The sequence below is a fragment of the Condylura cristata genome, unplaced genomic scaffold (genome assembly GCF_000260355.1).
Source record: "Condylura cristata isolate star-nosed mole 26May11 unplaced genomic scaffold, ConCri1.0 scaffold00004, whole genome shotgun sequence".
In the NCBI taxonomy this organism is placed as follows: Eukaryota; Metazoa; Chordata; class Mammalia; order Eulipotyphla; family Talpidae; genus Condylura; species Condylura cristata.
Window position 1 is genome coordinate 55,178,319 of NW_004567105.1, and position 27,361 is coordinate 55,205,679.

Sequence of the window (27,361 nt, forward strand, 5' to 3'; positions counted from 1 at the left end):
TTTAATGAGGTTAAGTACAGCCAGGCCCAGTGAAGAAACTAGTACATGGTGAGTCTTCTATACAGTAAAGAGCAGATGACGATCTTCCTATCTCTGAAGCATCCTTTATTTACAAAGGCCTTGCCCCAGTTGTCCTATAAAAAGTCAGCTTTCCTACCCTACAGTGCTCTGTTTATATGATACTCTACCTACTTAATGGGGGAGGAGGGGGATGGAGAGAGACCAAAAAGCTGAAGCCAGGGGTATCAATGATCACCAGTGATCAAATCTCTGAGGGGTATAACATGGAATTTCCCAAAGTATAGGGCCTATACAACCAATGCTTACAAGGTAACTTTAAGGAGCAGAAGAATACTAATTCTCAGGGCTAAACAGCTTTAGATAACACTGATATGCAGACCAAAAAGTTATCTCTCTTCAGTTCTTTCTCACTCTTGTTTAGGTGAAAGAGAAATTCTCAGTATGGTGTTAAACAGCGTAGTAACCCTTAGGCCTCCCATAAGTAATGTGTCTAGCTACTTAATAAATAATTGTTCATTGTTTTTTACTTTATTGGATACCTTCAGTTTATAGCAGGGAGGGAAATTAATTTTTTAAATTGATTTAACAGGTCAATTTAAAGAAAAATGCTAAGGATGCAATACAGGGAAGCTGGTGAAATTGTGATGGTGATACAGGAGAGGCTGACAGGGGGCGGATTCAGGAGGCAGTTGGCACCAGCCTGGGTTGGGGGTGGCATTCCAGCTGGCTGACTTTGCCAGGCCTTGCTTTCCTCCTCTATTAAATGAGAACATTCATACAAATCATTTCTTCTGTCTTCCTACTCTGGTGATTTAAAATATTTCTGAAATTATGCCAGGCAATTAAAAAGTAGGATCTAGCTTGCCTTGATGCTAATCTTGTTCCTTATTATATTTCCCTGGAACCTAAAACTACACCTGACATATAGTTGATGCTTGAAAATTTTTATTGCCTGAGTAGATTGAAAAAGAAAAAATATTCATTTTACTTATCTGTTCTATAAAGTGAGGCACACCAGCATTTAAAACAATGACTTTGGTGGCCCAGTAGCTCAATGGAGACTGAAATGTCAGGAAGGAGAGGTTCCATCATGGCACCAGGATGGGCGACACAGTCTCACATCCCAGACCCCACAAGTGTCTTCCAGTTAGTATATATATATATATATATATATATATATTTTTTTTAAGACTTATTTATGCATACAAGAGCTGGGGTATAGGCCAGAGGTGCAGGGGTGAGAGGATTCCCCAGAGACGGAGTAGGGAGCATGATAGGCACACCTACTGAAATATACTGCTGAGGGGAGCAGCAGACAAAACATGAGAAGTCTGCTGTGCCATGTTGGTCAGCTCCCTGGCCGGGAATCAAACTCATGCTTCAGTAGCTGGATATAGCTTGATAGTGCTGAGACCCAACCTCCTTGCGCCACCAGGGAGGCCCTAGCATATTATTAATAGTGCTTTCAGGGCCTTATCTTTCAACACAGGGGCAAAGATTACTTGGCCTAAAGATATGTCAATGGACCCAAATAATCACTGTGTTAAGGATATTTCATGTTCCTAAATTTATTTATTAATTTTAAAGGTTTATTTATTTCTTTATGCAGCCTATGATGAGGGTGTAGTCCAGAGGTGCAGGTGGTAAGGGGATTCATCAGAGACAGAACGGGGAGCTGAACGGGCAGGTCTACTAAAATACACTGCAGAGGGAGCAGCTGGTGAGACAGGAGAGATCCCTTGCGCCATATGGGTCAGCTCCCAGGCTGGGGATGGAACTCAGACCACAGGGGTGATAGTGTGATAGTGCTAAAACTTAACCCCTACATTTCCAGGGAGGCCCTGTTCCTAAATTTAATCTTTTAGTGTTCTCATTGAAAACTGGGAATTCTGAATTCCAATACTTTAATCTTGGAATAAAAATTTAAAAATCCAAGAATAAATATAATGGAAGACAGGTTCATGGAATCTTGCCTTTTCCTAGACAGTGACCTGTATTTTATTAAACTTGTGTATCCTAAAGTTCTGGTCTCTCCAACATACTAACAACTATCATAACAACAACGACAATAAGCCAGCCACCACCACCACAGCTAAAAATGTGAGGATGACAGCCTCCATCTATGGAGTAACTACAGTATGCTAGGTCTTGGGAAACAGTTTATTATCTCCTTTAATCCCTTACAATACAGTGAGTTAGGAAGCATTTCCCCCATTTTACAGATGGAGAAGCTAAAGTTGACAAGTGCCCCCAAGCTTATCTGCACTTCAGTCCAATACTGCAGATGTCCCTAGTTCATGCCAATTTGGCTCCCTTTCAAAGCTTATTATAAAACAAAATTTATCGTGAGTCAATTATATGTAAGGCACAGAGTTTGCTGCCTGCAGTGTGATCATCAATATTCTTTACACTTCTAGAATTACTTATGAACAAGTAACAAGCTGACTTCACAAGTTACCAGTTAGTTTCTTGCTTTATTCCATTGGGTTTCTTTAAATTCTGCAATATGAAAATTCTTTATGAAACATTTTCTGCTAGGAGTACACTATGTTTCTGAAATCAAAGTATAATATCCCAGTTGTTAAATATTGCTTCATCTAATCCAATTTGTAAAGACAAACTGATTCCTCAAAGCAATCTCTAATGACTAATGGCTGTAAAAGAAAAGCATCAGATTGCCTTATACTTCTGAAGCTCCAGAATTGATCAGACAGAATAACTTAAGAGATAGGCAGTTCTAACTCCTTATCAAAAATATCTTCTTTAGCACAGGAGGAAAACCACACTGAAATTTTCAGCAAAAAGCTAGGTTGTCATCACTGACATCATGGTGTGGCACTCAGGATAACTGCCAAGAGGAACTAACCTCTGCCTTCTGGTCTCATGGGTCCTCCCATGGGTCCTCCCTCTCCACCCCTCTCATGGGTCCTCCCTCTCCACCCCTCCTCTGGCTAGCCATTTCTTTTCTCTTTTAAAGATTTATTTTATTTATTTATGCACACAAGAACTGGGGTGTAGGCCTGAGGTGCCAGGTATGAGAGGATTCACCAGAGAGAGTGGGAAGCAGAGCAGGTAGATCTACTGGAATACACTGCTGAGGGGAGCAGTGGGCAAGACAGGAGGGGTCTGCTGAGCCATGTGGTCAGGTCCCTGGCCAGGGATCAAACTCAGGTCATAGTGGATTAAACTCAGGTCATAGCAGTGACTAGCAATAGCTTGATAGTGCTGAGACTTAACCCTTGCACCACCAGGGAGGCCCAGCAGAGCCCCTGTCTCCATACTTTGCAGCTGACTCCCTGTCAGTGAAACAAGCTGTGAGCACACCTGGCACCTGGCATGGGCCCTCAGCTGCTCCTTCAAGCTCTCCTCTGTATAGCCCCAGATGCTCTCTTACTCTACCCTAGATATTCCCCTGGTGCTCTCTTTACTGCCTTCCCTTAAAGCTCTTCATTCCTACATCCTCCATAACTCCCTTTGTAGGGAATTCAAAAGTCAATATAACTAAAGTAGGACCTCCTCCTCAATTTTTTCAAAAACCTGTCTGCCACTCCCATGACCTAACAATTTTACAATCAGATACAGCCTCGCCCTTGGGGTTCACTGGTTTCTGCCAACAGTCGCCTCATCAGCCTAGCCTTGGAGACTCTGATGAGTCTTGCCCTATGCCCACTTGCTCACCATTCTGTTTGTGGTGCCAGCATTACAACCAAAGGGTCGAGTCATCGCCAACTCTGCCATTCTAGAGAATTATTTAAACTTAAATTAATGAAATAAAATGAAAAGTTCAGTTGTTTAGTCACACCCATCACAAGTGAATAGGAGCTACCATATTACACAGCACAGCTTTAGGGAGTCTAGACCCCTGAACATCTCTTACAACCAATTCCTTAGGCCAGTCTGGCTCCATAATTACTAGGAATGTTGGGTGGGAAGGGAAGTTTCCAGCTGATACAAGCTCACCAGGTGTGAGATCTTTGTGTAGATTGACCACAGCACCCTTAGAGCCAGGTCACTTCTTGCTACCATTTCTAAAAGCTGCTCTTTCACCTCCCACTCAGCCATCCACCACCTGCTGCCAGCACAGCCCTCTCGATTCACACCAGGGATTATTTGGCTCTGGTCTAAAAGGAATGTCAACCACACCACATGATCCCAACCCAATTTCCTATTTGAACTCCCACATCTCCACCTGCACCCCAAATAATACCCCTGCCCCCATGCAGTCTCATTTCTGTGAGTCCTTCATGGGGAGTGCTCTCCTGTGCTGGCTGTCTAATGATCCCTTTGCCTTCAAGGCAGATTCCAGTGTCATACTCCCCAGGAAAGCAGCCCATCTCCAGTGGCCCAGGTCTGCAAGACTCCCTTCAAGTTCAAAACCCTCCTGTTCCTGGTACAGTCATTAAGTACTGTTTGCAGAGAGCTGACAGGTACATATTTGAGCTTATGGACCACTCAGTTGCCCAACTGCCTCCCCATCAAAGAAATCACCCTTTACAAACAGGTCTGCAAAGGGGTTGTGAAGGAGCTTCTGAAGGATGAGGCTCAGCAAGGGCTGCTGGGTTCTTCTTTTCTGGTAACCTATCGTGTTAAAAATCCATATTCGGGGGCCCTCCCCAGTGGTGCAGCAGGTTAAAGCATAGCACTAAGAAGCTAAAGACACTTCAGCATGCGTTTGATCCCCAGCCCGGAGGTGACCACATGGCGTGGCAGACCTCTCCTGACCCACCTGCTGCTCTCCTCAGCCAATGTACTTCGCTGATCTGCCTGTTCTGCTCCCCACTCTGTCTCTGGTGAAGGCTCTGTACCTCTGGACTATACCCCAGTTCTGTATGCATAAATACATAAATCTTTAAAATAAATACATACTCACTCTTTGAGGAATAGTCTTTTTTCCCAACTGCTGCTGACTGGCAGAAGCTGAAAATGAGATTCTGGAAACACAAGAAAGAAAACGACAAAGCATTAAATCATATTAAGGAATATGAATGAAGTGCAACAGACAGCGAAATTGCTGGGCTTCAGAGGAGACAGAATGCTCTCTTCCTTGGCACAGGTAAAGTACAAATATCCTGCAGCTTTATAGTTTGCTTCCAGTTCACCTCCCCCAATGAAGCAATCTGCATGGAGCATGTCAGAAACTGAGCCAAGCCTCCAAAGGTGTGAAGAGGGCAAAGGAGAGATCTCAGAGCAGTGTGAGGAGAAAGCATGAGCAGGGCCTAGCGATCCTCGACTCCATGGGTGAGAAAAGCAAAAACAGGATGGGGAGTGGGTGGAGGAGAAGAACAGGTTCACTAGGGCAAGAGGGGCCCATACTAAACTTAAGACCCTCATACAGAGATAAAAACTCCCCTCTGGGATTAGGGTTGACTTAAAGGTTATATTCAGAAAGGAATGGGAGAAAGAGGGTACCATTGGACGGATAAAGGTGGATTTCTACAAGTGTCTGGCAAGACGGGATTGATCACACAGATCAAAAACAGGTAGACATGACCTCCCTAATGGAACAGGGGTTAAAGACAGCACTATATGCTATCGCCAGCCACTGCAGCACAAGTGTGATCCCCTGCCTTCCAGGGAGCTAGTCCACATGGCACAGCAGACCTCCTCGGTCTCCCCCGCTGCTCCCCTCAGCAGTATATTTTAGTACATATGCTTGTTCTTCTCCCCACTCTGTCTCTGATGAATCCTCTCACATCTGTGGCCTACACCCCATTTCTGTATGCATAAATAAAACAGATCTTTAAAAAAAAAAGTCTACAAATAAAGAGATACTGTGAATGAGATTAAAATTTATCAGCACATTATCAAGGTCAACAGACTAATTTCCATAATGTACAAAGGGTTTCTACAGATCAATAAAAACAACAGTAATGATGACAAAAAATCCAATAAAAAAAATGGGCAAATACTCTGAGTAATTTAATAAAAAGGCAATACAAATGACTCTTCAACATGTAAAAAAGATGCTCAATTTCATTTATAATAAGAAAATACAAATTAAAACAACAAGGTTATGGAGATTTTTATTTACTGTACTGGTAAAGAAGCAGAGTTTCCTAACAGACTGAACTGCTGAGGTTATGGGGAAATAGAAGCATCACACAATGTCCCAATTTGCAGTTCCATTAACAAAGTCTAGATGGAATTTTGGCAAAAATCTGTAGCAATGTACATTCCTTCGACCTAACAGTCTCACATCTAGGAATTTATCTATGCTTAATCTTAAACATGTTAAAATGTGTGTGCAATGTTATTTGTTACAGGATTATGGCAGAGAATGGCAATAACTCACACAACCATTTTATAGGGGATGTCAGGTAAACGAGGATACATTTTTACAAAAGAATATTACATACAGCCTAAATATATCATTAAAATAAGATAGTTCTATTTGGCTCCAGGAGTAATAACTTCCAAAACTTGAAAAGCAGAAGAGAGCAGAGAAAATAACACCTCTTGCACAAAAGGAGAGACAGGAGAGGCGCAAGAGTGAAGAAAGGATAGAGAGGTTATATGAGGTGAAATGTTGTTTCTGGAGGCCACACACATTGTTTTGTTATGGTTGATGTGGGAGCTAGATCAAGAAACAAAGCAGACATCACAGATACCCTTTTGTGCCTTTTGAATGACAACTAATTTACACAGCTATGACTTTTCCTATTTCATTAAACAATGTATTTCCCTGCACATGTACTAGTGGTTACCATATTTTGAGCACAGAAAACAGAATATTTTTATTTCCACAAAAAGTTCCACTGGTCAGTTTTAGAATCATTATGAGGAAAATAAAAAAAGAATCCATTAGAGCAGCCAAGACTTCATTGTTTACCTTAAGAAGAAGAGGATTACAAATGTGAATGTTAGGATCAAATCCCTCTACACAACAGTGACCTGGCTGCCTACTAAGATAACAAAGACTGGAGGACCTTATGTGACCGTCCAAAGATTAAATCACTTTGGCAGGAGCTTCAGTGTTTAAGGGTGAAAGTCCAGCACTCTAAGATAGAAGATAAGAATTCCCATCCTGTTTAGTGGTAATCACTTTGTAGTGTATATAGATATCAAATTATGATGTTATATACCTGACTTTTATGTAATGGCACAAACCAAAGTTATGTCAATTTTAAAAAAAAATTCCATCCTGAAACCACACTGGACCTTCCCTAAATCAGACATTCATATCTACTCTGCGCTAGACCGAAATACCAGCAACTGTTCCCCACAGGGGTTCTCATTCAAGTACCACACAGCCCTGTTTCTTGCTTCTGCCACCTGGCCATGGATTCCAGTGAGCAAGGAAACATCAAACCAGGCTGGTCCTGTGGGTGGAAAAATCAGAGAACCAGGAAATCCGCCACCCATTCCTCTGTGAGGAGAAACACTCAGAGGAAGCAGAGCAAGCAGCTCAATCAGGAGCCAGCTGGAAGGCAGGGGTCTACCTTCTAACCATCACATTGGTCAAGAAGCAGGAAATGAAAAAGCAACAACATGTGCCCAGATATAATCTGGTACTTTCAAACATCAGCCTCTGCAGTCAAGATGTAGGTGGTGGAGAGAGTTTGAAATAACCACCCGCTTGAATTCCTGTTGAAAATAATGAAATCCTACAGTGATACAAGCCAGTCTCCTGCTGGGTAAAAGAGCAGCCAGAAGTCACTTGACCCTTTACCTCCAGGGATCCCAAAATCTTCATAGTCTCAGGGAGCCCAGAACAAGCTTTTATGCAAACACTTCTCTATGCATTAGTGTGAATGCATGAGCTGTTGTCAGCCAGGTCACCTCTCAAAGGTAAACTGCTGCAAAGAACATCATCTAGTGACTATTTGCCACACGACTGAAAAGAATTAAAATAGCCCTCTCAATGGTGTGCCAGAGCAAAGGGACTGAAATAGAACCCTGACACCCAAAAGCATTCTCCTACTGCCTACATCTGCACTCCTAAGTAAGAGGAAAGGCAAAATTAAAGAGAGTCTAGTCTTTTCTTAAGGAGGTGAAATTGATCTACAGTATTTTCCAACTGCAGGAACAAAGTTATCATTCAACAAAAAGGAGCCCTGTTATAAACAGCCAGCAGATTTCTCTCAGGACAAGATTTCTGGCACCCAGTACTACGTTCCACCATTAGGGCCCTTTGGGAGCTGATCACCATCTTCTTTTAGCCAATCTCTTTCCCCAAAGGAGCTCTCTGTAACACAGTTGAATTAGCATCAGGAAAAAGAACACTTGATAAAGCCACAAGGAAAATGTCATAGTTAAGTGCAAAATTCAATTTTGCTTAGAACTCCATGCAAATAAATAAAAACAAAGATCTATTTTCTCTAACTTACTGGCAATGATATATTTATTAGTCCTCTAAAATTCAACAATCATCTCAGTAAGCTTATTAGTAAAATATATGGAAGGGGGACAAAGAGACTACCCATCTCCTATACATCTGCAGAGAAAGCTCTGTGCAAATGACAATCCCATGGGCACAAGAACATCACTTATTTAGATCAACAAATTAATAAAAAAGAACAATTCATTTCAAGTCATTTTACTGCTTATTCCATAGTCACATTTCAATCAACAGAACTGCTCCCAAAACAGTCAGGAAAGAGACTCTCTTGCAAGGAAAAATAAGGTTTTCATAAAGCTTGAGGAGTAACACAAAGATAACTGAAGCAGACTCAAACACAGAAGCCTCACAGTTTGTGAGGAGCTGACCAGCACTAGGAAGCTACTTCATGAGGGGTGATTTCCTAGCATAAGCAGATCACTTGTTACACAGACATAAATGGAGTAGGGTGACACTTCTGCAGTACAGATATTCCTATGAGTTCCTGAGATGCTTCTACAAATCTCTTCTGTGGCTGAAATACAATTCTACAAAACCTGTAACCATAGATTCTTAGGCCAAAAAAAAAAAAAAACCAAATAGGCACAAACCAAACCAACATAACATAAATTAAATGGTGCCATGTTAGGGTTTCAAAAAGAACCAGAGCAAAAAAGATGATTCAAACAGAATACCCTCATTATTTTCTTCAGCCAAAAGATTAGCCGGCTCCATCAACACACCAGCTGCCCTTCGTTGTTCTAGATCCTCAGGTTTTTCCACGAGAAACTATTTATCCTCCTGTGCTTTCTTTAACTGGTAGAACTCTTCCTGTTCTCTCTCCTACAGCAGTTCTGTGATGATAAAAGCAGAGGTCTGTTCCATGGGGGAAAGAGGACTTATTCAATGCATTTATTTACATGCCTGTTGGATGTCTTAACAGCCTCATCCAAAATAAGAAGTCTACAGGGAGGGTAGTTCTACTGCTTTGTTGCAATTCCTTTTGAATTTAGCTACCTGTTCCCCACCTCAGCTAAACCAGTCTGTTACACTGTCAGTTTCTTCATGGTGATCTTCAAATACCAGCACATTAGTACCCGCTGCATTATCTTTCTTCACTCATATCTTCACTTGGGCTTTATTTACATTTTGGATAACTGTGGTGTTAAATTCCCACACTGTGAACTTGGCCTCAGTCAGTAAAAAGGCAGCCTCTCTCATCTTTTCTCCCATCAACCTTTTAATCTCTATTATCTTCTTTGGAATCTACAGAAATCAGAGAGTGAAAGCATCCGATTTTTTCCCTAGGAAGTTTCAACCTGTCTGTTCTCCTTTGAATTGAGTCGTCACAACAGTCTGTGCCAACTGTGAAAAGAAGATTTCAATTTGGTTCTGCCTGACATTCAGACCACAGTTGCTCAGTTTGGGTCCCTGAACAATCAATCATAGCTGCACCAAACCCAGGCACACTGTCTACCTCCTTGAAAAATTTTATGTTAAAAGTAATAGTAAACAGTGGACAAAATTTAGCTAATAATTGCAAACTTGTGCTAAATCTTGGAACAAGGGATAAATAATCATAAAGCCACAACTGAAAACTTCACAGTTAAGTGTAAAACTCAGTTTTGCTTAGTAAATCCTTCCATTTAACATTTGCTTATCACAGTGCTATGTTAAAGAAGACATTTTCACAAAAACACCTTATTAATTTCTCAAAGGCCTCTCAATTCTTTGATTTTCATTCTTTTTATCAATTACCAGGTCTCCCAGGGGCAGATCCTCATCTACCATTACCTTGGCATGTCATTCAAGCAGTCCTCAATGCTACTTACTTATATTTTGTGACATCTTGCCTCTTGCATAAGATTACAATTTCACTTTCCCCTGGTTGCTTTGTATTTTCAAAATACCCTGAAACATGGGAGAGACAGATGACAAAGCTGTGGAGACACTGAGAGCATGGTTTGACACCAGGCTTAAAGACCAGGGAGGGCTGATATGGCAGAACCTAAGTTTACTGAATTTTTTCCTGTAGAGAAAACTGAGGAACTGGATATCAGATGTGCCAATAACTTTACTATCCAGTGACTATCTGAACTGGATTTCTATTTTTCTTCATTTTCCACCATTATCTCTCCTTGAATGATATCCTCAACCTATCCCCATCTTCTTCACAAGCCTTCCTGGCAGAGGTAGGAATTAACTCTTCCAATTCCTTCCATCAGCCCCAGAGTCATTAGGAAGTTACACTTCATTCCCTGCACCAGAGTTTTTTGTAGAAATACCTTTTTTCGTGGTACTTGGGATCTGTGTCATCTATCACAGTACTCATAAGAACACTAGCTATACTCTCCAGTATGTTACAAACTCCTTGAAGACAAGACTTACAACATCTCTGTATCTGTCACAGCACTTTAGTACATACTGTGGCTTGTTGTTGGTGGGCAAATTCCAAACACGTTAGAAAGTTACAAATGGACAGTGTCAGCACAGGCCATTTCCTCACCAGCAAAATCAGAGTAGGGTATGAGAGGCTCCAGTGGAGAAGCTGGACGCAGAGCAGTTAAGCAAGCTGCCCAGTGTCACAGTTTTCTTCTGCTTCCAGTTCACCATGAGCGGCTGATGGTGGCCCCTCGGCAAGATGTGGATATGGTGTCTAACTCTCTCAAGTGTCATCCTCTTCTGTCCCTAACTCCCACCTTCCCTGAATGAGCTGCAGCACCCTGCCACATCATGCTCCTCACACCTATAAGGCTCTGGTACCATGTCCCCCTCTTCCTGGCACACTTTTCCTCCCTCTTGCCTGGAGAGCTCCTCAACCTATAAGTCTTAGCTATAAAAGCATTAACTCTGTCTTAAACGCTCCTCAAAGAGTTCAGTTTTACAGTTCCATAACCTGGCTCAAATCTCTGCTTCGCCACTGACCAGATGGGTGACGTTGGTAAGTCCAGTAACGTCTGAGAACCTCAGCAAGGGGAGGAAATGAGAGGATGGTAGGGAGTGCTCAAAATGCTGTGCAGCAAATTTCAAGTGCTCACATTGAACAGATGAAGCAGCTGGCGGCCCTATCAGGCCAAGCCAGGCTGCCTTGCCACACCTCCACCACCCGAACTGTCACTGTGCTTAGGTTGGTTAAGATGCGTGTGTTAGTGGGCACATCTGTGTGCTACCTTTACATGTCTAGAGTCTACCCCATATCTCGGTTCCCAAACTTCATTAATTTAAAAGGTTTGAATCCTATTCTGGGTCCATCACAAGGCAAACACCCAATACCAACAGCCAGACAGCCATGGCTTCTGGGAAACTGCCTAAAAACACAGGCTGCTGTTACTTAAGGAAATTACTTAAGAAGATCCCAACCTGCGCAGTGTTAAGGACCTTTGCCCAGGGCTTCCGCAGGCTGTTTCCCTGATTCAGCTCTGAGCTTGGCACCTCCCTAAACACATCCAACCACATATACAACACCCTTCATGGTTTTGGGGACTGGAAAGCCTAGAATATGAGCAAAAGGGATTCTGATGGGCTGGTTTAGGAGAATATCATGATCTTCTTTAAGGAGGCCACTATAGCCAAAGTTAATGAGACCTTTGGTTTGCAAAAATTATTGTCTAGATCAGGGTTTCTCAATTGTGGCACCAGCGACATTTGTGGCTGGGTGATTCTTTGTTGTGGGAGGCTACCCTGCAGGACATTTAACACATTCTGGGCCCCTGCTCAATAGATGCCAGCAGGTCGTGAGAACCAAAACTGTCTCCAGCCACTGCCACATGTCCAAGATGAGGATCCTTCCAGAGAAGGGCAACTCCAACCTTTGATTTATTACCACATACATCAATGAGGAACAGTTTTAGTCACCTACTAAAGGTACCTTGAAACACTGTCTTCCAGTCCTCAAGGATTTTTTTCTGAAGTTCAGTCCTGAAGACAGTTGTGCTCAATCCTGGATCCACATTAGGGTCCCTCAGGGAATTTTACAAAAAATTGATTCTGAGACCCCACCCCTGAAGACTAAGATTCAGCTGGCCTAGACATGTTCTTTGTTTTGAAAGTCCCCTGGATGGAATATGCAGCCAGGGGGAAGCATTGCTCAAAGCCATTTCATGGGATCCCATCCTTTCCCTCATCATCTGAATCTGGCAGCATGAAAGCCAGGGAGCCAGACAGCCAAAATGAGACTAAAGGGAATTTATTAACATGCTCTTTCTTGACAACGTAACATCCTCTGCATTCTCCAGTTCTTGGTCTACAGATGTCTTGTCAGGCAGATAAAACTTAACCCCACATTAAGAGCCTTGGCCATGGCCATATTGATTTAGACTTGTCCTATAGACTTTTCTACAATGATGGGAATGTTCTTTATCTGTCCTGTCTGATACAATAGTTGGTGGTCACGTGTGGCTAGTGAAATCCTGAATGTGGTTAGTATGCCTGAAAATAGAACTTAATTTGATGTTATATAACCACATGCAGCTAGTGGCCACCATCTTGGGTATTAGAGAAAGTGTTTATGTCCCTACAAAAACAAGTCTGTAAATATCTAAACTCATCAGTCTTTCAATCACCAAACAGAATCCCAACTTATTCCACTAAAGAACCAATTTAGGAGAAATGTTTAAGCAGTTTTTCCTATTTGCAGATCTAGTTTCCCAAACATATTCCAAACACTTAGCTCTGGGGAACACATTCCTGGCCCTTTTCTTTTGAATGCTCATCACTAACTTTAGTCACCAAAAAGGCTAAAAAAAGTGGTTAAGGCTATGACACAGGGAAGTTAATTTCCACAGCTTGCTAGTCTACTAAAATAAAGCACTCACCCACCCTTGCTTTCCTTCCCTTCAAATCCTGGGATCACTTTGATTCTCACCTCTTGCCTTAAAATAGGTTTGAACCGACACACACTGCAAACCAAGGTCACCTCTATGAACAAGTCATTTTTTTTTTCAGAACAGTTTTTTTTTCTCATAACATGAACTTTCATAATTACTTACAATAACACAAACTGCATTCACACATTCACTCTACATGTGTGAATCTTCACAGAATTCAAAGCTCATACATTTTTAAAGCTAAAAAAGAGAAAGGCATATGGATGGTTTAGAGTTGAAGAAAGCCACATAGGTCTTCCTTTTCTTTTCACAGGTCTTTCTGAGCACCTGTGCTTACCAAATCTGGCCCAAACTCCTTTGGCTCACCTCTAAGCAGTCAGTGTGAACCCAGAGCTATGCTCTAATATTTCTCCAGTAATTCACAGTGATGAGCAACTACTGCTTAGCCTCCTAACTAGCTGTTTATTGCGAGCTTGCACCATCAAGCCCCTTGGGCCCTGTGTCTCAGTTTATCTAACTCTCACCACTGCCTTCTGAAGAAAGAACTGTTACTATTTAATAGATGGCAAGACTCAGAGATAACTGCCCTGTAGTCACATAGCTTGTAAGTAGTAGAGGTCAATTTTTGACCCAAATCTCTGATTTTCTGGTGAGAAATCTTTGGATTTGAACACTCTCACTATAATGTATGGCATCAGGCTGGGCCATTCTCCCTGTGATTGGCTGCAGTTCAATGAAAGAAGGTAAGATACAGAATACAAAAATTCTGAGAAACCAGCCCAACTGCCTAGGGGCCTTTCTGTCCTGGGGAGTCACCAGGCATGTGGCAGGAGGAGTCTGATCATGCCAGTACCATTGCTCCCCAAAGGCAAGGCAGACACGTACGTGCAACCGAACTTTCCAAATGCAACTGCAGTAGTAGGAGGTAGTAAGCAGAGAGGGGAGAAAGGAACAGCTTTCAGCTGGAGACAGGGAAGACATCGGTATGTTCCTGGAAGGAACAGCTGAGTTGGGCCCTGAGGGGTAGGTAAGATTTAGATTTGAGAGATTATAGCAAAGGCAGTTGGGAAGGAGGCTGGGTTAGGATGCAGAGGAGGATGGGGGTCCCTCCCTAGCCTCTGGGGAAGGGTCTTGACTGATGGGATGGGCTAGGAGGGGTGTTGGCAAAGACAGCCTAGGGATCAATACCTATTAAGAATTCTAAAACCATCCCATTTTGCATGCCAGGCTTGGAACTTTCTAGCTCTTTATCCTCACACAATCTTCTCTGCTCTCTGGGCATCAGTCTCCTTGAGGAGGACACAAAGGACCCCCAAGCTGATCTGAGAACCTAATTTTAGAAGTGTTCATTGGAGCTAGGAGCATGAGTTATTAATTTCTCATATTTTAACTTTCTATAGTATAAAAATGTGAATAAGAATGTATAGGTTACAACTGTGTAAAAATAAGTCTACTGGTTTGGAACAGGGGCTTTGAGGTCACTCACTGTGCCCTGGGAAGGGACCACCTCTGGACATTTGTCCTTTGAAAAATGGGCACAGCAGAGGGATCTACTATATGAACCTACTGTGAAGAGTAAGGCAGCCAATCTCTTTAACATGCTCAGACAGAGCCTGACAATCAGTATTTGCTTATTCTGCATCACCTATTATAAACAATGAACTATTTTTATCTCAGTCATTAGGGATTGCTAAGTAGGTAAGGGTAGAGCAAAGGTTGCCCTTCAGTCCCTGCTGGGATTTCTTAACCATCCACCTTATGGGGCATAAAAAACATTCCTGGATGCACAACTTCTAGACCCTCTGGCATCCTTGTCCTTCCTCCCTACCTCACATGCCAAGTGGCCTCCTCCACTGGTCTGCACGCTTCGGGGTGCAAATTCTACACCACGCGTGCTTTGCCCTGCAGCGGGCATTACACAATCCGCAATTCCCAGACTACCAGGACCCGCGTAGGCGTGGGTGGGGGACATGACCCGGGCAGGCGGGCACCTGGCTGCCAAGGAGGTTGGACCAGCATCCTGATTTTCCGGTTGAGAGGAGGAGACGTACGAAGGAGAATACTAGGGCAGGCTGGGAAAGGGAAGCCGAAAGGCTGCTGGGGGTAGGCACTGGCAGGGAGAGGTCTTGAGGGGTGCATAGGTCTGGATCGGGACTGGGAAAGATAACACTGGAACCAAGGGCTGCGAGCTGCAGGCTTTTCCGGGGAAATGGACGGAGCGGGGATGCGTGAGCCTTCAAACCATCCCGGCGTTGGGTGGGGAGTGCTTAGGGCGAGGGGCCGGGAGGCTGAGTTGTAAGAGGGTGCAGGTCCCCGAACCGTCCTCACCTTGTCCCTCGGCTTAGGGGGTCCGGCAGCCTAGCCACGGGAAGTGGAGGGATGGGGATTCGGGAATGTCAAACCTATCCAGGAACCGAAGGGAAAGCACGAGGGCTGATGCTCGAGACTGAACAGAGCAGAAAGGCAGGCAGAGGTCCCTGACCCATCTTCACCCGGTGCCCGCTCGTGGGGAGGCCAGGCAACCGGACTCGGGAAGTGGAGGGTGGGTAGCGGGGCCAAGAGGGAGCCCCCGACAACTCCCTCCTAGGTGGGCAACCTCCCCCCGGCCGGCCCCGCCCTCGCTCACCTGACCCGACCAAGGCTCTCGGGGTCGAGAAGCGCGGTCCCGACGCCAGCCCGCGGCCCCCAGCCCCCAACTCGGTCCGGCCGCAGCGCGGAGCCCGAGCGCCTCTCTGCTCCGGGCGCGGGTTCTGCTGTATGCCTTAAAGGCGCGGCGTGTTGGCCAGCGTCCTCCGACAGAAAAGTTGGCTCCGCCCGGGCCCCTCCTCCTCCCCAGCTCAGCTCCCCTTCCTTCGCTTTTGGTATTGGGGACATTGGGAGAAGCCCCCAGCTCTTCCGCATCCCTGTCCCATAGTGTTAAACCTGAGGGCGAAGGTCATATCCCGCAAACCCGACCCCAGCAACCTGTCTCCAAGCATCGTGAGGCCAAGGCAGGAGCCCCAGCGCCTACAGTGTCCTGGGCGCAGAGCCAGGAGCGGAGGCGGAACCCAAGCATCGCGTCCTAAAAAGCTCGCTTGGGTGGGGGACAGAGGGTGGGGGTGGGGGATACGGATTGGAATCCAAAGAGCCACAGTTCCACAATGCGACCCCAGAATTCGTTGCGCATTGTTTCATTTACTGAGCATCTACTAGGTGCCTGGCGCTGCGGGACACTGCACTGGCCCAAGAGACTCAGGCTGGATCTCACTCAAACGGGCTCAGGAACAGACAGAAATTCACAGGCAAGAAAAATCTACTCTACCATACAATGCTTTTCTTATTCAATCTTTTGAGGTAGGCATTAGTGTTGGCATCCTTTCTTGAAAAGAAGCTTTTGTCAGCGATTCAGCTGAAAAAAAAAAAAAAATCCCGATTTGGGAGTATGAAAGCAGGGTCCTCTGACTCCAAAGTTGGGGGAGGGGGAGGTTGGACAGAGGGCCACTGGCATCTTCAAAGACCTTCAGTCACCTCTGGTTAAATCCCCAAAAGGCCATTTCTTCCTTTTAAAAACAATCAGGGCCCTCCCTGGTGGCGCAGTGGGTTAAGGCACTGCACTGAGAGGCTAAAGCCACTTCCACATGAGTTCGATTCCCGCCTGCCCCGGAGGTGACCAAGGCGACCACATGGCGTGGCAGACCTCTCCTGACCCGCCCGCTGCTCCCCTCAGCAGTGTACTTCGTCGATCTGACTGTTCTGCTCCCCACTCTGTCTCTGGTGAAGCCTCTCACCGCCCCTGAGCCTCTGGCCTGTACCCCAGTTCTGTATGTACAAATAAATGAATCTTTAAAAAAAAAAAAAAAATCAAACCTCGGGCCTCCCTGGTATTGCAGGGGCTAAGGTCTTAGCACTATCAAGCTATGCTAGCCACTGATCCCTGTCCAGGGGGCTGGCCCACATGGCAAAGAAGACCTCTCCGGTCTGACCCACTGCTCCCCCAGCAGTATTTTTCAGTACATCTGCCACTTTGTCTCTGATGAATCCTCCCACACCCCTCCCCACCACCTCTGCCTACACCCGTTCTTGTATGCATAAATAAATATTTAAAACATAAAAGCTATCAAACCTCATTAGGAACAGAATATATGTGTGTGTGTATGGAAGAGAGCATAAAGGCTATTATCCACTGAAAGCAAATGGAGCTTCCTGATTAGTTTATCTGCTACAAAACTTATGGTTTGAATATCTGACTTCAATTTAGTACTCTGACTCATCTCAGTATTCAGACTGAGCTCTTATCTACTATGCCTTTGCATGGGCTGTTCCTTTCACCAAGAACTTTTCCCATGCATTTTCTGGCTACTCCTTCCTCTTCCAAACCTGGATTTAAATGTTACTTCCTCCAGGAAATCTTTAAGATTCTTATTTGATTGCTTTGGGACCACAATGCACTTTGAGCTTCTCCCACCAAAATGTTTGTTCATTCCTTTAACAGATATTTACTGAGCACCACTGTTTACCAAGCTCTGAGTGTGGGGGCAGGCAGCCCTGGCTGGGCTGAGGTTTTGGTGAGTTTGTCTTGTCTTTTCCTGACCTAGATGGGATCAATGCCCAGCAAGTCTCTCTCTCTATCCATTCTTTCAATCCTTCATTCAGCAACCATTTCCAGAACAGGGCTTGGGGTGAACAAGGATGTGCCCTCAGGACTTCAAGTCTATTAAGAAGTTTGGAAAACATTACAAAGTGTTACATCAGGTCTCCCCAACAGGATGGGGTCGGCTTTTCTCCATACAACAAGAGAAGGTCTCTTGTCACCTTAGTAAAGGATCTAGAACTCAATCAGGCTCTGGTGACAAGAGGCCTATAACCATTAAAGAATGCATATTATTTTGAGATGAAAGCAGTGAAGGGGAAGGGGCCCTTGAAGGGAAAGGGAATGCTTTTGTCTCAGCCTAAATTCTCCAACCTTTCATAATTGAAGAAGAGATTATCATTTGCTAAACTGTTGTCCTGTTGCCTATCAGAGAAGCAATTCAGTGTTTCTCTTTTAATGACCTGGAAGAATGTGGTTTGGAGGTGATTGTCGGTTCAGGTTCTCAGCTACTCTCCCAGCCAGGAATGGAACGGATCCTGGGCTGTGGTGGGAGCACTGAGTCCCAGCCACTAGACCACCAGGAGCTGGTGTCTCATGAAGCCACATCAGGAACCTCACAGATGCTCAGGCAGGCAAGCAAAAAGACACAAATTAGTTTAGAGAAAGAAAAAGTTTATTAAGGAGAAAAGGAACAGAAATAAAGTGGGACTCTCAGGCCAGTAGAACCAGGCCAGGGAGAAGAAAGGAAGATGACGTGGAGTCGTGCCTCAGGGAATATAGACCTTCTTTCCCTAATTATTCTAGAGCTCCACTAGTCTCTTTGTGATTGGCTAGGTCTCCGTGGTCCCTCACTCTGCCTAAATGTCTCTGTGGCCAGAACTACGTCTCTGTGTCCCAGCCCCTATCTTAGCATTTTTCTTTATCATCCTTGTTCCAGAATATCCTATTGCCACTAGTCCTGAGGGTTTTTGACCAATCCCTTTTGGAATTTGTTGCCCTTATCTCGGGAGCCTTCCTTAACTCTCCTGAAGTCCCTGTCTACACTGTCCCTGAAGCTGCCTAATTCGCCCTAACTGGCCCTAGGACTCAAAAGTTCTCAATTGAAGGTTTGTCAGTGAATGTTACAGGGCAGTGTGAGGGGCACCCCAGAATTCCCATACCTGCCTGCTCTAAATAGATTCTGTTGTAACTGGGTGGTCTCTAGGAAAAGTGGAAGTTCCAGGTTCCCTGCCCCACCCAGAAGTAGGGTGGAGCTGAGGAGGAAAAAAAGAGAGAAGGAATCTGAAGAAGAGAAGGGAGCATGATGGAGAGCCAGGAGACCTGAGGAAGCCACATGGAGCAGCAAGCATGTGATGTAGAAACCGTGCTTGTTTCCTGGTCTTGGTAAAGGCAGATGTGGGTGAGATACCTGTAGGGAGGTGACTATGGCAGTGTTTATATTGATTTTGATTTTGCTCTTTTCCTCCCAGACTTGTCTGGCCTTTTCTGACCCTTTTCTCTGGGTCCCGGCCAGAAGGTGCTTTAGCCTCATGGTGGGCTTTCAGGCCTTGTTTTGAACCAATCCCTTTTGGGTTAACTTTTGCCCACGAGGGTAACTTCAGGTGTTTGATTTAGAAATTCTTTGTGTTCCGTATTGTATAGTCACTGTATTAAAGTTCCTTTTCATTGAAGCTTTATATGTTTTGTTTTGATGCGGCAGATGGCAGAACAGATTTGGAGCAGGCAGGTTTTGAAGGTTCACTGGTGCCCCTGTCTCCCTGCCCTGTAACATTATAATATTGATTGCTTTTCCTTGCTACCCATCCGATGCTGTTTTGATTACTCATTCAGCTCAAAAAGAACCCAGAAGGGTCCCAGGTGATTTTCTGTGTGCCTTGACAAATTACTCAGTTAGGGATCACACACAAACTATAATGCAATCATGAGTAACAATAAGTACAGGCTATATTGGCGTATAGAAATACATGTAAGGAAAGAAGAAAAAACACAAGATGCCATGTGCTCACAGACCTCACCCCTGAGCCTAAGGGCACGTGCACAAGTTTTTCTCCAAACAGTGCACAGCAATTCTAAGCTGAACACTTAGCCCCTGCCCAATGTGTGATTCATCTGTCATTGTTCACCGCAGCCTTCCCTGATTATCCAGGAAAAATGAACTGTTCTATTATCCATACTCCTTTAGCACATGGTTACATAATTATTCATTTCAGAGACTTTTGACTGAGTTGTAAACTCCTTTTCCACCTGCATTTCTCCAGGGACCAGCATGAAAGGTGGCAGAGTAGCAAATGAATTAATTGACTAATTAATTAATTACAGCCTAGGATGCTTAGATATGATCTCAGAAACATATTCAGTGATCTCCAAGAAGTCATGCCAGAAGATTCTTATAAGAGGGAAGGTCCCTTATCAAATAGGAAAAAAGTTCATATGCACCTTGTACTCTGTGCTTACTGCATTATCATATTTAATCTTCCTAACAACATAATGAGGTGAGCATTCTTATTTACCCCAATTTACATATAAGGACATTGAAGTCCAGAGCACTTCCATAACCTACCCAAGGTAGTACAATAGCAAGTGAAACTGTTAGACTCCAAACAAGTTGTGTATGTGTAATTCTAATCTGTGTTCTAATCACTAAAATGTCTGCTGCTGCCATAATCAATAATGGAATTAAGTATGATAGTTATGGCAGTCTGGGCTAGGTTGGGCTTGGTTTCTTTCTGTGATATTCTAACTTGACCAAATGGAAGCTCTTTCTCCATGATGAAGTAAAATAGGAAATGGGTAGCTTCGCTTCCTTCTGCTGTTACTTAAAAGAGCTTGTATTGACACATCTATAAAATATTCACATTTTTAAGATATACAGCATCTTCTTTCTTAACAATTCAAGATATTGCTTAATCATTTATTTGTGAGTTAAAGGTTTTAGAACTTCTGTTATGCATAGGCTGCAAGCTAAGATACATGTTGTGTATTTTCCAGGGATAGCGTCTAAGTTGTACTTATATACACCTAGTTATCATTACATGCATCTTAAAAAAACAGAATATCAATGTAAGAGTTAAGTATAAAAATATATTGAGACAGCATTTTAACATATGTCAAAATATAGTGTATGATCTCAGAATGAGGAACTCAGAAATAAGGCAGTTCTGAAAATACCATTCTACTGTACTGGTTGATTTGGTGAAAATGTCAGTTGAGCCCAGTACATGGCTCAAGGGTTTCCTGGGTGGGAAGGAAAAAGAAGACATTAAGAGAGCAGCGTGACTCTGCAGAGATTACTCTCTGATAAACCCAAATTTATTCTAGCACCTGTGTATAGACTGAAAGATGATGAAAAATTTACAAAATTTCCTTAACCTTTAACAAGAGGAAAGGAAGGCTCATATTCAGAATCATTGAGGTGAAAATGCTGAAGACAGAAAAAAAAATCATTTACATTCAGATTTGGATAAAGATGAATTAAAATGCAACTGAACATATGCATGGTAACAGCAGAAGGAAGCGAAGCTACCCGTTTCCTATTTTACTTCATCACAGAAAAAGAGCTTCCATTTGGTCAAGTTAGAACATCACAGAAAGAAACCAAGCCCAGCCTAGGAATAAAAGACAAGGAAAGAATACCAATAATTTAAATTAATTCAAATTATCAGGTTTGATAAAAGATTGTGACAAGTGAAAAGCAGCTATGAAAAGGGGAGAAAAGCTTTTATTCTCAGAGTCAAAGTTGAAGATTAACCTGGAAGAGTCCAGTGAGAACAGGGTCCCAGACAGCTTTCTTCACTCCCCCACACCAACCCCCAACAAGGTAGGGCCTGATTAATATAGCATCATGGCAGGGGGTGTTTCTTGGGGGAAGGGGAGAAGTCACTTAAGGCGAACTCATTAGAGAAGCAAAGTATTTCTTTTCCAGTGCTATGGTAATTTTCTGACAGAGTGATGTGTGCATGGTTTAAGTTCAAGGATTGTTTTCTCTGTGACAGAGGCAATCTGTGAGGCAGGCAAGGCCTTAAAAGACTACAAACTATCCCAGGGAACAGCTGACTTGGTTAGACCCTGGCTTCCAGGCTTCCAGGCTTCCAGATGGTAGGGTCAGTCATTTCTGCTCATCGGTGGGCAGCCACAGAGTAGGGTTGACCACGGGTGACTTCTTTCTCACAGCAGGTCTCTTTGATCTGCTGACTCAACCTCGGCATATCTGTATTTCTTTCTGGGCCCAAATTCGTTGATTTTCTTTCACAAATTGCCCCCTTTGGTCCGATGATCAAACTCAAGCTGAAGTGACTCCAGCTTGAGTTTCACCTTACACAGAAAAAGCCTATACTTTGAATTCAATTATTAGGATTTGAGAGATAGACTGCTGCCTTTTCTCATATCCAGACTGAGTGCACTCCAGACAAGGCTGATTTATAAATCTTCACTAAGGGGAAAAAAATGTTACATTTTATCTAGACGTTGGACAATAATTCCATTAGCAGAGGCAAATTGTCTACTAACACAACCAATCACAATTTTATACAGGATACGGAAAAAAAAAAAAAACCTTTGAATAGCTCTGATTCAGACAGAGAAAAGAGATACATATTTTGACCAGTTTGAATCCAAGAGACAGTTTCCTGAATTCCAGCTCCCTCTTGCCCTAGAAAGGAAGGGGATCATCCATGGCATGATCGGGATTTTCTTATGATTTAAAAAGTGAGTAACACTGGAGAAGGGTCAGGTATAAGAGAACAACATCCTGCATTCATGATGGTATACCAGATGCCACGACGGGGGTGTGGGGGTGTGGGGGCGTGGGGGGGCCTCTCAGGACACCTGAAGCATTTGGCTTTTGTAAAACTGCCTTAACATTAAGGAGACTTCATTGTTTAACATTTCAAAGCTCTACAATACTCAGGTATTTCTGACCTGCTGAGTAAATTTTCTTAATATCTCCATGTATACCATGACATCCTGACACAAAAATAGCAGCCAGATGATTATACCAATGAAGATTGTTGTAGCTCACTAGCCCTTTAAGGTACAGAAGAGATTTTGGCAGGAAATCCTGGACATACCCTTGTGTCCAAAGACATCCCAACGTGAAATGACCTAACCAGCTAGGTGGGAGCCAGCGCCATAAGTTCTTACCATATATCCCCCATGTTCTGCTCAGGAAAGTCCAGTAAATTTTAGGTCACTTCTTCCAACCACTGCCAAACCAGTCAGTAATAAATCATGCCATGGCAAGACTCCAGATGTGTCCACCCTAATTTTTAAGTATTTTCTGGTTGGAAAATCTTGGCATCATTATTTTGCTTCCAGGATATAGGCACCTTGGGATTTAAGAGGCAATAACCAGGGATCAGCCAGATAGGACGAGGAATAGTGCCATATTTCGGAAGTTCGACAAAGTCAAACATCAGGTTTTGTCTAAATATCAATTGTTTCTTTTAAGGTAACATTGTATGAAACTTAGGTAGAGCACTATGGTTGGGGTTTAATGACCAATTTATACTTTCCTTTCAACAACTTTCTTTATTACACTAGATCCATGTACTGACATTTTGGAGGTCCTCATAAAATAATGGCTTGGGAGAAGCAATATTTTTGGAAAACTTCCTTTACTATATAGCACATACAATCCTTCATCCATCCTCCTGGTTATGCCAGCTACAATTTCAAATAGTGACAACTGGTGTTTCCCAAAAGGGGTGAATTTAAGTTAGGAAGCACTGGCCCGCCCTCCCTGGTGGCATAATAGGTTAAATTTAGCACTGCACTATGAAGCTAGCCACAGCCACTGGCCAGGGAGCTGACCCATATGGCTCAGCAGACCTCTCCTGACCCACCACTGCTCCCCTCAGCAATGTATTTCAGTGGATCTGCCTGTTCTGTTCCCCATTCTATCTCTGGTGAAGCCTCTCACACACACCCCACCCCTCACCTCTCACTTCTGGCCTGTACTCCAGTTCTTGTATGCATAAATAAGTATTTTATAAAAAATAAAATTAAGAAGTACTAATGGAAGGTCTGTTGGCCAAGACAAAGAAAATACATCTATAAATTTTGGCAGTTGGATGTAATACTATAACAGGGTGATCCCTAGGAAAAGGGGAAGTTCAGGTTCCCTGCCCCACCAAGAAGGAGGGTGGAGGTGAGCAGAGAAAAAGGAGAGGAGAAGGAATCAAAAGAGAAGTAAAAAGAAGGAAGCAGGATGGAGAACAAGAAGGACCTGAGGAAGCCACATGGAGCAGCAAGCATGTGATGATGAAACCGTGTTTGTTTCTTGGCCCTGGACTGACTAAGGCAGATGTGGGTGAGAGACCTGCAGGGAAGTGACTATGGCAGTGTCTATATTGATTTTGATTTTGCTCTTTTCCTCCCAGACTTGTCTGGCCATTTCTGAACCTTTCCATGAGTCCCGGCCAGAAGGTACTTTAGGCTTGTGATGGGCTTTCAGGCCTTGCTTTGGGCCAATCCCTTTTGGGTTGACTTTTGCCCCTGAAGGGATGGGTAACTTCAGGTGTTTGATTTAGAATTTATATTCTTTTGTGTTCCCTTTTGTATATTTACTATATTAAAGTCCCTTTTCATTAAAGTTTTATATGTTTTGTCTTGACGTGGCAGATGGCAGAACCCACTTAGAGCAGGCAGGTTTGGGGCTTCAGGGGTGCCCCTCTCTCCCTGTCCTGTAACAATACCATTAGTATGTTTCCCTAGACCAGATGATTGGGGCTAGTAAGCACAGTTGAAATGTTATAGTCTACGGCCATACCACCCTGAACGCGCCCGATCTCGTCTGAAATGTTATAACATGGGGCAAATTTTGCATATTTCTTTAATGGTCCTGTGAGTCCTTGATTACTATGCAGTCTAGCTCCAAAAAAATGTCCTCTTGTGAGAGCCACTGTACCTCTGCATGGGAATGCTACAACACAATGAGAAAACACACAAGTCATACCTAAATCATACTGCTATCCTGAGGGAGATGGTATTTGCATAGAATCAAGTTGCCAGATTTCAAATGGACCAGCGGGTAGCAGAAAGCCATCCTATGGCTGTGGGCAAATCCGGCAGTGGGAATATACCTTTCATGCTATGTAAGGTGCCCTACTCAGAGCCTGGGATGTGTTCCAAGTTCTTGAGCTCCTTCCTAATGTATGAGGTACGCAGGGGACTTCAGAATATGAAGGAAGCATGCGCACTCTCTGGGAATCTGAGGGGAATTGTTCTCAGAATCCTGAGCTAGAATATTGACAGGGTCTTTGTCACTGCTTTGTGCCAGAGGGAAAGTGGTACAGGAGACTGACCAAGGTCCTCTGTTCTGGCAGAGTCCCTGGTTTCCATCTGTCCTGCAGCGCCTCTTGCTAGCTTTGAAGTCTGGGGCAAGAGACTCATCCTGTCTGAGATTCAGTTTCTCACCTGTAAAATGAGAATAATTAGTACACAGGTGGCTTTGATGGAGGATAGGAATAGAAAAGCTGGAGGGGATAACACAAGGGGGGAACATTTTTATACAAGGAGGAACAGAAGGGATTAGTGTAAGCCATTAATCAAGTTATAGAAACCAAGACCTTGGGCCTCAATGCCCCAATCAGGAGGCACAACACCCAGACAGGTGCCAGACTATTGCAGGGAGTGTCAGGAACACACACATAAGGGTGGAAGCTATGGGGATTAAAGAATAAGTCATCCACGCACAACAAATTTGAGCCCTCCTTTCTGAAAGGCGATAAAACCCAGCACTGCCCCCTCAGAGGGGCAGCAATCTTTCTTCCCACCTGTGACTATGCAGGTTCCTCTTCCCACCCACTCTAACTCTGCAGGGCAGCAGCGCCCCGCCTGCCCTTGAACTGCACCATGCCAGGACCTCTCGGCACTGACCTCCCTCAGTGGAGGCCTCTCCCCTAAGGCTGCCCACCTGCAACCACACAGGCCTCTCTCAGCAAGCTTGTCCCTTTCAGGGCAGCTGTTCCTGCCCACTCGTGTCTAGTCAAGTGTTTTTTACTCTTCTGCCCCTTTCCCTAATAAACCTGCTCTTTTAAATATAGCTAATGTCTCTGTGTCGTGGAGAACTTACCATGTGCCGCTGAAAGGGGAGCTCTGGTGAAACCTTCCCACCAGATCTGAACCCAAGGACCCAACCTACCAGCTCCAAAAATGACATCAGTTTTGAGGTTTAAAGGACCTAGTACATGTAATGGTGTATAAGACAGCTCAGTACTGTAGCTGCTATATTGCTTTATTATTGTTGAGAACAATGTAAGCACCTCTATGCAACAGTGTTCCAAGAATAGCCCCTAAATCAACATATGCAAGGAGGAATGCAAGCTCAATAAATGTTAGTTGCTATTATAAAGAGCTTTCGTTACAGGGCAGGGAGAGGGGCATCCCTGAGCCCCCAAACCTGCCTGTTCTCCATAGATTCTGCCATCTGTCACATCAAAACAAAACATATAAGACATTTAATGGAAAGGAACTTTAATACAATGAGTATGCAATACAGAGAAGACAATATAGTTTCTAAATCAAACCTGAAGTTACCTGTCCCCTCGTAGGTAAAAGTCCACACAAAAGGGATTGGTCCAAAGCAAGGTCTGAAAGTCAGACACAGTGTAAAGTCCCATCTGGTGGGGATCCACTGAAAAGGGTCAGAAGTGGCCAGACAAGTCTGGGAGGAAAAGAGCAAAATCAAAACCAAGATAAATGCTGCCATAGTCAAACCTCTCTCGGGTCTCTCCCCCACATCTGTTTCGACCAGTCCAGGGCCAAGAAACAAGAGCTGCTTCTTCACTTGTCTCTCTGCTCCCTGTGCCTCCCTCAGGTTTCCTTCTGGCTCTCCATCCTGCTTCTTCCCTCTTCAGTCTCCTCTCCAGATTCTTCTCTACACAGCTCCACCCTTCTTCAGGGTGGGCAGGGAACCTGGAACCTCCCCTATTCCTGTTACACTTTGAAATAAACCACTGCCCTGTAAGGGCCAGGAAAAGCTCCCTTAAAAAAGTCCATGGGAAGTCCATGGTGATTACAACTGAGATGAAAAAATGCACAAAATGAAGAATGACGTAAAATATTAAAAAAAAAAAAACTGAAGGAAATAAAATAAAATCTCTACTGAAAAAAAATTCCATGATATTTATAAATAGTATTCCAGGCCCAAATGCACTACCTGACTCTAATCTAACCCTTAGGCAAATTGAGGGACTTGAAACAGAATAACCAGCCTTTACACTTCCAAAATGTCAAGGATATTATATCATTGCTAAATCTTCTGGTTTTAAAATTTCCCCATGGCGATGTCAGAGGTTGTACTTGCATCTGAAAAATACACCCTGAAGGAGTTAGGAATAAAGAATCATAATGGTTGTAATGAACTCTTTAGTGGTTTAGAAAAAAAAAACAAAAAACCTGTACATGTAGTGTTAAAATTTATCTTAACAAACTGAAGATGTAACTGGCTTTATTCCTGATTCTCGAACCTGGGGCATCTCATCTCACCTGTGTAAGGGATGGTTCAAATTAGAAGGCCTTTATAGTCAGAAAGAGGGCGGGACAAGGAGGTCATTTAGCAAAGAAAAGATTGGTTCCAATGATGTCACCTTCCCTTGGGTGAAGGGAGGGACCAGCTGTCAGATCTTT

General features: G+C 43.8%; 1 protein-coding gene and 1 pseudogene across 3 annotated transcripts in view; both read right to left on the reverse strand.

Moving 5' to 3' along the window:
• ABHD6 (abhydrolase domain containing 6) overlaps positions 1–15,918 on the reverse strand; it is a 49,956-nt gene extending 34,038 nt beyond the window's left edge. The window contains exons 1-2 of one of the 3 annotated variants that reach the window (XM_012720589.1): positions 15,791–15,918; positions 4,892–4,952 (exon numbers count right to left, since the gene is read on the reverse strand). The gene's annotated coding sequence lies outside the window, so the exon portion shown is untranslated. Of the gene's footprint in view, positions 1–4,887; positions 4,953–15,790 lie in introns of all 3 variants that reach the window. The other 2 variants (XM_012720590.1, XM_004676028.2) reach the window with 2 other exon arrangements.
• Positions 8,984–16,038, reverse strand: LOC101629740 (annotated as a pseudogene).
• Between the last annotated feature and the right edge of the window lie 11,323 nt (positions 16,039–27,361).